The following is a 12711-nucleotide window of genomic DNA, read 5'->3' as shown; positions in this document are numbered from 1 at the left end:
TCCTTTAAACCTCATCCCGTCTGGGATGGTTGGTGCCCTTATTGTGTGCACTTCAGCTTTCCTCTGCTTCTCAGCCAATCCAGTCCCTGTAAATGCTACATGCTCTGCCCCTTTATTCTTCTCTTTAATTGTCCCTAACACAGGTAGTATGTGCTCTCGTCCCACCAGTTTCCACTCACTTTATGGTAATGTATATTCCTTGTGCATTCTCCCCTTCCTCTTCTTGATAATGTCCAACTGGTCAGTAGTTGTACTTCACAGAAGGGTTGCATTGCTTTAATCATCTTATTGCTGTCTTCATTGTAGGTACTGTACTTTCTTCCATTCTTTGCACTACAGCTCTTTTAAGTTCGATGTACTTACCTTCTTCCTCTTGCTACGCTCCTTGTGATGTGTATATGCTAAACACAAGGAACACAATAGTCTTTTGCCTTCCTTTGCAGCCATCCTCTTGGTAAGCAGTATGTTTTCAAGCCCATCTTTGGATCACAGTGTTCCTCATGGAATTCACCATATGCTCTCTTTTCCATTTATCTTTTGGCATACTGACTTTTTATCCACCGCAGTAGGGGTCAGTCAACCATTTGCACGATTTAAGCCACCCCACTCAAGGGTCCCTGGTACTGAAAAAAGTTTGCTACTGCAGTGCCGCCCATTCTTCCTGTGAAAAGAGTCCTCTGAGTATCAAAGTACTTTGCATAGACGTTTGGAGGCTCTCGATTCACACAGTTCATATCCCCGACCATTGTCTAAATTCAAACCTTTTCACAGTCCTCTAAAACTGACTAGTTTGTGAAACGGGCGAATTAGCCACACCTCCTGGCTTCCCCATTTCCTATTCTGTCTCCCCTTTCAATTTTTTTCAGGCTGTTTTGTAGTTTTGAAATGCTAAAACGACTTCCTTCATTCTCTTTCTCTACTGTTTGGTAAGAAAGTTCCCTTTTCTAACCTCAGTGGGGTTTCTAACCTGAGTAAAGCCTACCAACTTTTTTTTGCTGACTATTACTCTGTTCTGAGACATTGTTCTCACCAGTAATACTAATCGAAATCCTCACTGGAGACAGGGATAGCAAAGCAAATGGATTGTATATGCTGTCTTGGCAGCCCTTATGCTTACCAGAGGCCAGGGGTAATCTATAAATACCCATTATGTCCGTTGGTTCATTTTCTTACCCAGACAATGGGCCTCATTACAAGAAGGGCGGAATGTGATTAGCGGCGCGGGTAATGGTGCCGGCGCCGTTAATCCCATTCCGCCCTATTACGAGGTTCCCTCGCGGGACCCGCTCTGGACGTCTGGTTTTACCGAAGTGTAGATTAAGAAACATCTTTGTGGAAGATCGGCATCATAAAGGCTTATATTGCCTACATCCGACCATGATGAGGCGGGTTGTGAGGTGTGAAGTGGTTTCTCGAAGAAAACCAAAAAAAGACTGCTACAGCAGACTTGTCAGCGTGGCTCAAGTCGAGCAAGGCCACTCGCTCAGACTCGGGGCTGAGTCAAGCCTCATCTAGAGCCAGCCAGTCCGAGGAGCGAACTCCCTCTGGGAGGAGGTTGTGATTCTTTTAGGATGCCCCGCTCGCAGGGCTCCAAGAGAAGACCGCTGGGTTCGGCGCTGATGCGGGTCCCAAGTTGGGTAAAAGGCAATCGGCCTGCACAGTGAGCCTACCAACAAAAGGGGCATCTTCAAGGAAAAAGTGCCTAAGCCCGTGCAAACTGTGTGTTCGCGGATAAACCGAGGAAGACCAGTTCGCAGAGGACTCCTTCAAGCTGGCTAAGACCTTGCAGTATGCCATCGACGAAAGCACTGAGGAGCACATCATCATCGACAAAGGCAACAACGTCCGCTATGGCAGCGCTGAAGGAGAGTGGGTCTGCCAAGGAAGTGACAACCACTCCATGGGTCTCCTTACCCCCAAGGCGAGATACGACTGCAGAGGCAGTGACGAAGGCGGAAGGCACTCTGGGGCCAGGAAAAGACCTGGCGACCGCACAGACCCAGTAATCACCTGTGAAGGAGAGAAAGACGGTCTCTATGGTGGAACTCCTCCGGTACGTGGACCGACTGGCTACAGATCACAAAGGGGTAGGATCTGGGTGCGGTGGACCTCCCCTGCTCGTAAGAGAACACGCGTCAGCCCAGACCCCACCCCACTCCACTGTCTTGTTTCACCTCTAGACCACCTAGGGACTTGTCACCGGATATTCTAACAAGAGAAAAATGGGTTTGCTCTCAAACTGCGCTCACACATAAAGTAACAAGCATATTGCAGATTAATTAAGTATTTTTAATCCGTGCCGTTGCAGCCTGACACGTGTTTCGAGCTTCCACCTCTTCTACTGAGGCTTAATCTTGGTTTATGTTAAATCTAGTTACAGAGGTGAGGCTAAATGTTTGGGTTAATTAATAGTGGGCTCCCATTACTTTGCAGTTGCACGAAAAACGTATCTGTAAATTATTATATTGCAGCGCGTTCACTGCTATGCTGGGAACTGGATATTCTAACAACCCTACGCACTCTGGTCACGGTAATCCAGTAGAGGGTGCTACCACCGGGGGCCTATGCCTCCACAGGAAACGCCGGATCCTCTGAGGTTGGGCTCACCCCTGCAGAAGAGAAAGTCCAAAGGGGGCGCTGGTTCTCGGCGTCATCTGACTCCTCCTCTTCCTCCAGCACCTCGTCTCGAAGACCCCACCTGGAGTCATCATAGCCTACTTTCATTTGGATCTCATCTGGGCCTCCTCTGTTATGGCCCCTTGTCAAATTTATATCAAAGATTGTGCCCTCTGCAGCTCCCCTACAAAGTTGGTAACTGACACTTTTTTCCTTTGTTAGTGTAGTTTTATTCTTGCAACGTTTGATAAAACGTTTGATAAAAAATATATTTTAAATAATATACTATATGGAAGTTCCTTTGTGTGCTGATTTGTGTCAAATGTACATTATTGCACCCCTCTCCTAAGAGTGAAGTCCCAACTGCTCTGCCTAGTTACCACTTTGAGTGACTCCAGGGTAATCCTGCTAACCACTGACCAGGTTGCTCTTCCTAAGCCCGTGCTGGAGCAAATTTGAAAAATCCTAGTAACCTGTACACTCTCCCAACCTCAACCTCCTTTATTACCCTCCTTTTTTTCCACTGATATTCCGTATGTAAAACTGTTTTTCTCTCCTGCAGATTTGCATTACCTTTTGTGCTGGCAAATTACAAAACTTATTCCATGTTATTTTATGTTCTATTTACATCCCTGTGCTTTGTCACAGATTAGAGCGGAGCACATCTTCCCTTACCAACGCACTTTTGTTCCTTATGATTAGCCTTGATTGAATATGTGCACAGTCTTTTCCTGGACCAAAATGAGTGGAGCCTTTTTCAACTCATTCATTCTTATGTGCTCGGTCCTTTGCAACTCTGTTCTGTTTTACCTTTACTATGGTGTCTACTTTCCTCCACTCTTTTAAGGCATCTGTGTTTAACCTTTGCAGCACACAGCTCTTTATGGGCAGTGTTGCTGGGGAACCCTTTGAGTTCTCCTTTGAGATTCTTTATCCTTACTACTGTTCTTAAGGATAGAGGAATACTTTGTATCTCTCCTAAACGTTCAGTTCTGAGAGATTGGTACACACCACCTTATGTGGAGTGCCCTTCTCTCTGTTCCTGTGACTTTTTAGCCACATGGACAACCTTCTAGTTATGGCTGATAGCAGTGGACGTGTTCTACCAAGTATTGTGCTTTTGTTTTACCGCAGACTATATTCACAGTCCCGTTTGTGCACAATTGGGTCACCTTAGTGCTAACTTGGTGGCTCCTTTCTTTCTTCACCATTTCTAGCGTGTTTGTTCTTTGTTAGCCCTTCTTTTACCATTCTGGGAGGGAAAGGTCTGTGTGTGTGTTTTGCCTTTGACGGGAACCCTTGGGTGTCCCCGCATAGGCTCCAGTGTGTCTAGGCAGGCAGGAAGTGGGGGAGGAATTGTTCACTCCCATGCTCTTTGCCTGCCCAAGTGCCTGAATGGAACCAGCTCTCACTGGGGATCTGGCTGTCCTGACAGCCACCCGCTCCTTTCTACTACTGAGAGAGATTGCAGAGGAGTGTCTGCTGAAACTGAATAAAAGGTGAGGTTCCTGAGGTGAAAGGCAAGTCGACCACTAGAAACTGAAGTCACCTAAGAAAACGACCAGAGACACCTGTAGACCATTTGCAACACGGTGAAGCGACCACTGTTGTCCTGACACAGTTTGTGACAGAGGAACTCTGAAGAGGATGACTCCTTCCTTTTGATGAGTGGGAATAACCAGTCCTAAGACTGAGCAATCTCCTGAGGTGCTGTGGTGTTCCAGAGCTGCGGACCGCAAATACCAAGAGACCTATGCCCCAATCATAGCACATAGTCTTGCCAAGGCTGAATCCATCCAAGTCTTTTCTGAGCTCCGGGTGAACCTCCAGAGACACAATCTGACTCATCAAATTCCCCTGACCAGAGTGCAGGACTCCAGGAAATGAAGAAGATTGACTAACAAATCATGCCCTTTGTTGGTGCTGCAGAAAAGGCGCCAAAACCACAGACTGACCAGAGAAGCTGATGAAACCCATGCCAAAGGTCCTCTCTCGAGTCTGCTGCTGAGAGATACTGTTCATTGTCCTGCCTTTTGTCACCAGACCAAGCAATCTGGAGACTAGGTCCAGCGCTGCTACATCGTAGAGAATCCAGCAACAAACATTTCTTCTAACGTAAGGTACTGTGGGGAGAAAAAAGGTACTGCTTACCTTAATCAAGTCACTCCAGAGTGTTGAGTGCACGTAGAGGTGTCCACTCTTACCTCTGACCAAATCTGCCAGCTTGTGCCCGTGTGGTGAGTCCTTTAACAGGGTCTCCACCGTTGAGTTATTCTGTTAGTATCCTTACCTAGAGACTGAAAGAGCCACAGGAACCTTTGCTGTTCTGCTACTTGTGAGACTTTGAGCCCTCTCCAAACTGACTTTTACATAGTTAGGGATCAGACTTAAAAAGTGTTAACTTGCGCTAAAACTGCCTCTAGAACCTTAAGCTCTGCTAATGTTTGACTAACCAACTGTTTTCCTTCCAAAAAGCCATGGGGCCTCATTACAACTAGGTCGGTCTGGAAACAACGGTGTCGGTAAGCTTACAACAGGTCGGACCCTGACGAGCACAGCAGCCACGGTAGGCAAACTGCCACAGAAGCACCGGCACAGTTAACTACGGTGCCTGTGCTTCCGTGTTCCCCATTCCCACATATGGGAATGGGGAATTACAATCTACCGGCACCTGGGCTTTCCGGGCTGCCAGGGTTGCAGTCCCGCTGGAACCGTAATGAGGCCCATGATCTTATTTGTTTTTTTAACTAAATACAATTACTCTATATATTTCTCTGTGCGCGAGGGCGCGTTATTACCGATAATACGGCAATACTATCATTATTGTCAAACTGTAACAATTGTAACCGTGAGCAACTAACAACTAAGCACTTGCCTTTGAAAAGTATCTACAAGTATTTCTTTGTATGTTGGTTTAATTATCTAAGCATTTTTTTAACATTCCTTCTGTAGATATATATTTTAAGATAATTTATTGGTGTGTTTCTTAGCTCTGCTTTACTAACTTGATTCAGTGCATTTACCTACATCTCACATCTTCCTCCTATGATAAACCGGACTGCTGTGCCACTCTACCAAGGTTCCATGAGTATTGCAGACTGATAATAAGAGTTGGGGACCTGTATATCATTGGGATAGTTTTATGAAGTCTTACCTCAGGTGGACTTTAGTAAAACTCCCCTAACACTGGTGGCAACGGTGGAATTTGTGTAGGTTGGATAACATTGACTCCTGGTTGTATTGTGTTCAAATAATCCATCCTCGTGGCTAGTTACTATACTGAAGAACCCATTGGTGTTAAAGCTAGAGTTTATTTAGTATCCCTGGGACTGTGGGAACAACAGAACATTGAAGTCTGTCCATTCCTGATACTACTAAAGAGTATTATAAAGACAGTGTACTTGTAAATGGCCAGGACACCCCTGCCATTAGTGTAACGCTCACCTGATTCCCACGGAGGCGCTGACCCAAACTGGACTGCTACAGTTGCTTCTATGACTATGATGAGGCGTAGAACTCGGAAGACGCTCTGGGCAGGACCTCCGAATATTGACTGTCAGGCTTGTAAGGTGAGTTTTCTGCAGGTGGAAGAAAAAGGGGTAATTACAAGCTGGTTGGATAAGTTCTCCCACCAATCTTCTGCTTTTCCCACTTCTTGGTTCTCGACTGGTCTCCACGAACTCTCACCTTTGGTTTAGTAAAGCCGAGCTCTCCAACCTGCTTCTGGTGCAGGGGCGCATGTAATCCAGTTACGTCACTGGATGATTTCAGTGTCTAGGCTTAGTGTCCTTTTGTGGCTTGTAATAGTCCTTCAGGTGCCGAGGAGCTGTTGGGCACACCACTGCTGTGCAAGAAGAGGCTCGTGAGTATAGAAGATCTGAGGCCGCTTCTGAAGGAGCACCCTTTTATAATGTCCTTTTCTGTCTTTCAGGTGCCGAGATGCTGTGGGCGAAGCCGCCGCTGTTGCACGTGCGGTGGCACGTAAGTATAACTGAATTGTGGCCGTTTCCAAATGGGCGCCTCTGATAATGTCTTTTCCTTCCTTTCGGGTGCCGAAATGCTGAGGGCGATGCTGCTGCTGCTGCTGCTGCTGCTGCGCGTGAAGAAGCGCGCAAGTATTACTGAATTGTGGCCACTTCAAAATGGGCACCTCTAATGTCATTTCCTTTCTTTCAGATGCCGAAATGCTGAGGGCGATGCTGCTGCGCGTGAAGAAGCGCGTAAGTATAACTGAGTTGCGAACCCTTCGGCTCGGACACCACTAACAATGTCTTTTGTCTTCCAGGTGCTGGGATGCTGCCGAAGCGAAGGCCGCGGTGAACTCCGGTGTGATCACGGATGGATAAGGTAACCGAGCGGAGCTGCGAGCTTGTTGCCCGTTTTCTAACCTTATGTCTTTATTTGCAGGTTGTCGGAGACTGGACTCTTGTGGCTGAATTCTGGTGAGTAGATGTTCCTGTGCCTTTTCTTCATCCACAGGTTGCTGCTCGAGAAGCTGAGGGTGTGTCTGGACCTGGAATGCAGGAGCCGACTCGGTGAGCGTCCTGCTGCTGTTGCAGAATAACGCGAAGCACGTGAATTCTATCAGGCGTGGTTTAAATAGTGGAGAAGTGCTTTGGTGTGTATTCTTCCTCCAGCCTCACCCAGGTAAGAAAAGAGTTTGTGTCAGGGGATTAGCATCAGCCCCACCCAGGTAAGAAAAGAGTTCCTGTAACAGAGGATTGGTCGTTCCCTGCCAGTGGCTGGGACTTCACCCAGCTTGGATTGTTCTAGGTGAGTATGCAGCATGGTCTGCCACAGGTAAGTCCACCCAATCACTACTGCACACTTTAAGAATATGAGCCAGGCGCCTGTGGTTCATTATGAGCCTGGTGCCAGAGGCGCCAGGACATGGTCCAAAGGGCCCCAGTAGGGGTCTGCTGGAACCGGGGGTGTGGATGATGAGCCTGCTTCCGGGGACGCTGGGCCAGTCTTGGCTCTTCGGGAGTAGCGCTCATGACAATTAGAGATACTGGGGACAGTATAACCGTGGTGGTTGAAAGTTTATTTCAACCTGAGGAAGTTGCTAAGGCTCCCAAAAGGCTTATCAAGCTAGTACACGGTCCAGTCCAAATGTGTCCCATGCAGCCAGCTATCACTAAATGTAATGACATGACTTTAAAATCACAGAGTGTCCAGTCTGAATTCCCAGGTAAGGTACTCTTGGGCAAGGACTTGAAGGACCTGTGTGTAGTTTCCAGGACCCAAAGCCTCCTAAGAAGCGATGGGAGCTGGCAAGAAAAGCAAGGGAGGCAACCTTAAGAGACCTACCAACAGAGGCCAAGGGGAAACCCAGAGTCTCCAACTAAAGATTGTCCCCAAGCCTAAAACTTCCTCAAGAAAGAAGGTTCCTGTAGAAGAGAAAATGGAGGTTGAACATCTGACCCCACCACCAGCTGAGGCTGAGTTGCTGCCAGAGGAATCCCCAGAAGAACAATCTGCTGATGAGTCAGAGGTGGAGGAGATTATACCCTGTCAGGAAGATCTGGATCCTAGAGACGGTCCTGAGCTGTAGAGTTTGCTTGCAGAAGGTGGACTCTCTTCAGTAGGGGACAGCGGGAGGATCCCTCTCTAGAAGATATGCGTCATCAGCAGGCAGCTTCCCAGAGTGAAGGGCAAGACCCTGGGAAGCAAAGGCTGTTACTGGGAGGATGTACTCCCCTACAGTGAGCAAATGGAATCTATTCAAGGAGGGCTCAGGTGGCTGCTGCTACCCAAGGATTGAGATCCAAATTCCTACAATTAGCACTTTAAGTTCCCTCTAGCTGGTCATTTCAGCTCCAAAAAGGACCAAGTTGAGGATAGCATTGTACTTCTACTGGCCCAACATGGGTGCAGAGGTTAGGAATCATTGTAGGAGTCGCCCACTTGCCAGTTATATGGTAAGAGTGGAGCCACTAATGTGGCACCTTTAGTGCCTCTCCCAGTTGTGGGAGTTCTTTTGAGAGGGTGGGGATTGACATTGTTGGTCCCCTAGACCATACGACTTCTTCAGGCAACTGATTTATTTTGGTTGTAGTGGAACATGCCACTAGATAACCTGAAGCGATTCCAATGAGGACTGTTAATTCTCAGGCAGTGGCTAAGACCCTACTTGCTATTTACCGCACGTTTATATCCGACAGGGGGCGGGGAGGTCACATGTTATGTCTCACTACATGCAGGCCATGTGGAAAATCTGTGGGGTCACCTACAAGTTTTCAACATTCTACCACTCTCAAACAAATGAGTTGGTAGAAAGGTTTAACAGGACCATGAAGATCAAGATTGGAGCTTTAGAAGAACTGCTTAGAAGAAAGTGGGATCTTCTTCTGCCACGCCTTCTTTTTGCCTATAGAGAAATACCTCAAGCTGGAGTGAGCTTGAGTCCTTTTGAGTTACTTCATGGTCATCCTATCAGAGGCCCTTTGGCCCTGATTAAGGAGGAGGGTCTGGAGAGTGCTCTAACCCTCACCTCAAGCCTGTAAAGATTATAGACTGCTAGGCCTCAGACAGAGGATGGCACAGATGATGATGATGTTGATAGCGGCTTCTGAGAACTTGAAAGCTGGTCACGCTCTGATCAAGCAAGAAGGCTAACATGGTGGCGTTTACTCCAGACCAGTAATTTCTTATATTGGTCCTAGTAAGACTGAGGGTCTTACAGAACAAATGGACGTGGCCCTTCAAGGTTGTAGGCACATTTGGAGAGGTGAATTATTTGGTTGACTTCGGCAACCCCAAGGAGGCTCCTAGGGTCTTTCATACCAACTGCCTCAAGGCTTATGTTTCCAGACCAGAGATAGGAGCTTTGCCGTTAGCTTCTGTCCAAGAAGAAGAAGATGAAGAGAGTGAGTCTCCCAGATCTTCTCAGGGGACACCCTTCAGATGGGTCTATAGAAGGAGTTAAACTCTCTTCTAATAGGACTCTGCAGCAACAAGAGGAGTTCAAAGCTCTGTTAAATCAGTTTGCCCCTCTGTTCTCACGTACAGCAGGCTTAACCCTTGGGGACCAACATGACATTGACCCTGGTGATAGTGTGTACCTATTAAAAGCAGGGTCTACAGAATGTCAGACAATGTGAGAAACCACATTAAGGTGGAGGTCAACAAAATGCTTGACCTTGGAGTGACTATTACACAAGTCCATGGGCTAGCCCAGTTGTTTGTGCCAAAGGCAGGGACTTGAGAGCTTGGATTCTGTGTGTACTATATGGCCTTGAATTCACTTGACTAAGACTGATGCCCATCCCTTGCCAAGGACAGATGAACTGGTTGATAAACTGGGCTCAGCGAAATTCCTCAGTACTTTTGACCTGGCAAGTGGTTATTGGCAAGTTACCACTTTGTATCGCCTAAAAAGTTTTATTTTGAGAAATTAGCACACACGAGTGCCAAGGAGATACTTAGTATCCCCCTTGTCTCTGCTCCTGTGACTTTTTAGTCACATAGACAACTTTCTAGTTATGGCGGGTGGCAGTGGATATGTTCTACCAACTATTTTGCTATTTATTACTGCAGACTGTATTCATAGTACCGGCGGTGCACAAAAGGGTCACCTAAGTACTAACTTGGTGGCTCCTATATTTTTGCACCATTTCTTCTTGTTAGCCCTTCTTCTACCATTCTGGGAGGTGCGTGCGTGCTTTTTTTGGGGGGGGGTTTGTTGCCTTTGGCAGGAACCCTTGGGGGTCCCCGCCTAGGCTCCATTGTGTCTGGACAGGTCGGAAGTGGGGGAAGAGTTTTTCACTTCCCTGCTCTTTGTCTGCCTGAGTGCCTGAATGAGACCAGCTTCCACTGGGCGTCTGGCTGTCCAACAGCCAACTGACCCTTTCTGTAAACCACTGACAGATTGCAGAGGAGTGTGTGCTGAAACTGAATAAAAGGTGAGGTTCTTCAGTTGAAAGGCAAGTCGGCCACTGGAAAGTGAAGTAACCAAAGAAGATGACCAGAGACGCCTGAAGACCCTTTGCAACACCATGAAGAAACCACTGCTGTTCTGTCCCCATTTTCTATGCGACAGAGGAACTCCGAAGAGGGTGACTACTTCCCTTTGACTGGTGGGAACAACCAGTCCTAAGACAAACTACAATTTGAGCCATCGCCCGAGGTGCTGTGGCATTCCAGAGCTGCGGACCGCAAATACCACGAGACCTCTGACCTAATTATAGTGCATCGTCTTACCAAGGCCGAATCCAACCAAGTATTTGCTGAGCTCCAACTGAACCTCCAGAGACACAATCCGACTCATCCAAGTCCCCTCACCAGAGTGCAGGACTCTAGGAAACAAAGAAGATTGACAGAGCGAATTGTGTTTTTTTTTTTTTTTTGTTGCTGGTGAAGAAAAGGCACCAAAACCACAGACTGACCAGATAAACTGAGGAAATATGTACCAAAGGTCCGCCCTCGAGACTGCTCTTGAGCAATCCCATTCAGTGTCCTGCCTTTCGTCACCAGACCAAGGAACCCAGAGACCGGGTCTAGTGCTGCTACATCAAGGAGAATCCAGCCTCAAAAATGTATTCTAACCTAAGGTACTGTGGGGAGAAAAGGTATTGCTTACCTTAATCCAAGAAGTCACTCCAGAGTGTTGGGGTGCACATAGAGGTATCCAGGGTGTCCATTCTTACCTCGGACCCAACCTGACAGCATTTGTCCCTTTCGCAAGTCTTTTAACAGGGTCTCCTCCGTTCAGTTATTCTGCTACTATCTGTTAGGCAAGATTGTATGCAGTACCCTTTGGGTGCACTACAACAACCCTGACCTCCTGCAAATAGGAACCCAACCTTTGGTGTAAGCTTGTACTACACAGGTTGGTAGTGTGTTGAGCAGCCAGGCTTATCTCAAGAGGGGTCAATGTGAGCTGTAGGGTAGTTACACAGAGAGTCACAGTGACAAGTATTCAAATAAACACTTACACGCAAGGTTGGTTTCTTGAATAAACAATTATTTATCAGTCAGTTAGGGTAAGCCTTCTTCAGAAAAGAGCAATATTAACAGTAACACTCAAATATACTTCACAAAATACACACTCTTAATATCTCTAAATCGGTGAGTACCCTTTTGGGATGGCCCACAGACGCAACCTACACCCTCAGGTGACTTCATTAGCTATGGTGCTGGGGGCATTAATATATCACTGTGCATTTAGAATCATTTAGGAGTAAGTTAAAGGAAAAGGTTATTAGAACATACAAGAGACCACAAATATTCTTAAGCAGGCAAATACTTTCAGATCCCCTAATGAGAGTTATTCAGTAGAACCGACTAAGCCAAAGTCAATGGGAAAAAGTCTATATGAGCTGACTTACTTCTTTTCAGGTAGGTAAGAAAAGTCTTGGCACAATGTTTCAGAAGTCTTTGAAGAAAAAGAAGAATCAATGTAGGGCCACAAGCTGTTAGACTTGTGAGTAGTAGAAGATGCAAGCAACTCTACAGCAAGAGGTAAGTTCTCTCAGACTTTTACAGTACCTTTATATTGAGGAAAAAGTGCAGCAGAAGACTTCTGTTCCTGAGCAGCTCTGCAGATCTCACTGTTCCTGGGCCTTAGTCTTGGAGACTTCTGGGGACTCCTGCACTGCAATGGGATGGTCACTGCTCGCAACCGGCAATCTTCAAACAAGTGGCTGTTTGGTATTTCAGCTCCTCACATCTACCGCAAATAGCAATAACGCTGTTCCTAGCTGTCGAGATGGGCTTTCCTTGCTTCTGGGGTTCTGCACTCTGTTGATGGGGCTCAGTCAGTCCTGCTTCCTGGGAGTCCGGAAGATCTTCCTGGAGCTCTTGGCCAGCTTAAAAGCAACGCACACAATCTGGTGTTCCTCTCCCTGGCATTTCGGTTTCCAGCAGCAACTCTGGAAAGTCCACCAGCTTAGAGAGAATGTCCATGTGGCTTACTTTGGAGTTGATTGGTCCCACCAACTCAAGGGGAGAAGTCGTCCTTTCAGGGGCTTCTCTGGCGATATGAATTTTGAGTTTTAGCACAGCAGCAGGGCTTCACCGGGCAAACCAACGGTCCAGGAGTTGCAGCAGGCGTCCTCTTCAAGAAGTTCTTTGGTTCCTTCGTCCATTGGTTGA

At 47.0% G+C, this 12711-nt stretch overlaps 1 protein-coding gene across 1 annotated transcript in view; it reads left to right on the top strand.

The window, feature by feature from the left end:
- The window catches only part of PIP4P1 (phosphatidylinositol-4,5-bisphosphate 4-phosphatase 1), a 350016-nt gene that overhangs the window by 312432 nt on the left and 24873 nt on the right, over positions 1–12711 (top strand). The window lies entirely within an intron of this gene.

The sequence above is a fragment of the Ambystoma mexicanum genome, chromosome 13 (genome assembly GCF_040938575.1).
Source record: "Ambystoma mexicanum isolate Mex_15411 chromosome 13, UKY_AmexF1_1, whole genome shotgun sequence".
NCBI classification, from domain to species: domain Eukaryota; kingdom Metazoa; phylum Chordata; class Amphibia; order Caudata; family Ambystomatidae; genus Ambystoma; species Ambystoma mexicanum.
This window is presented reverse-complemented; position numbering and strand designations above follow the sequence as displayed.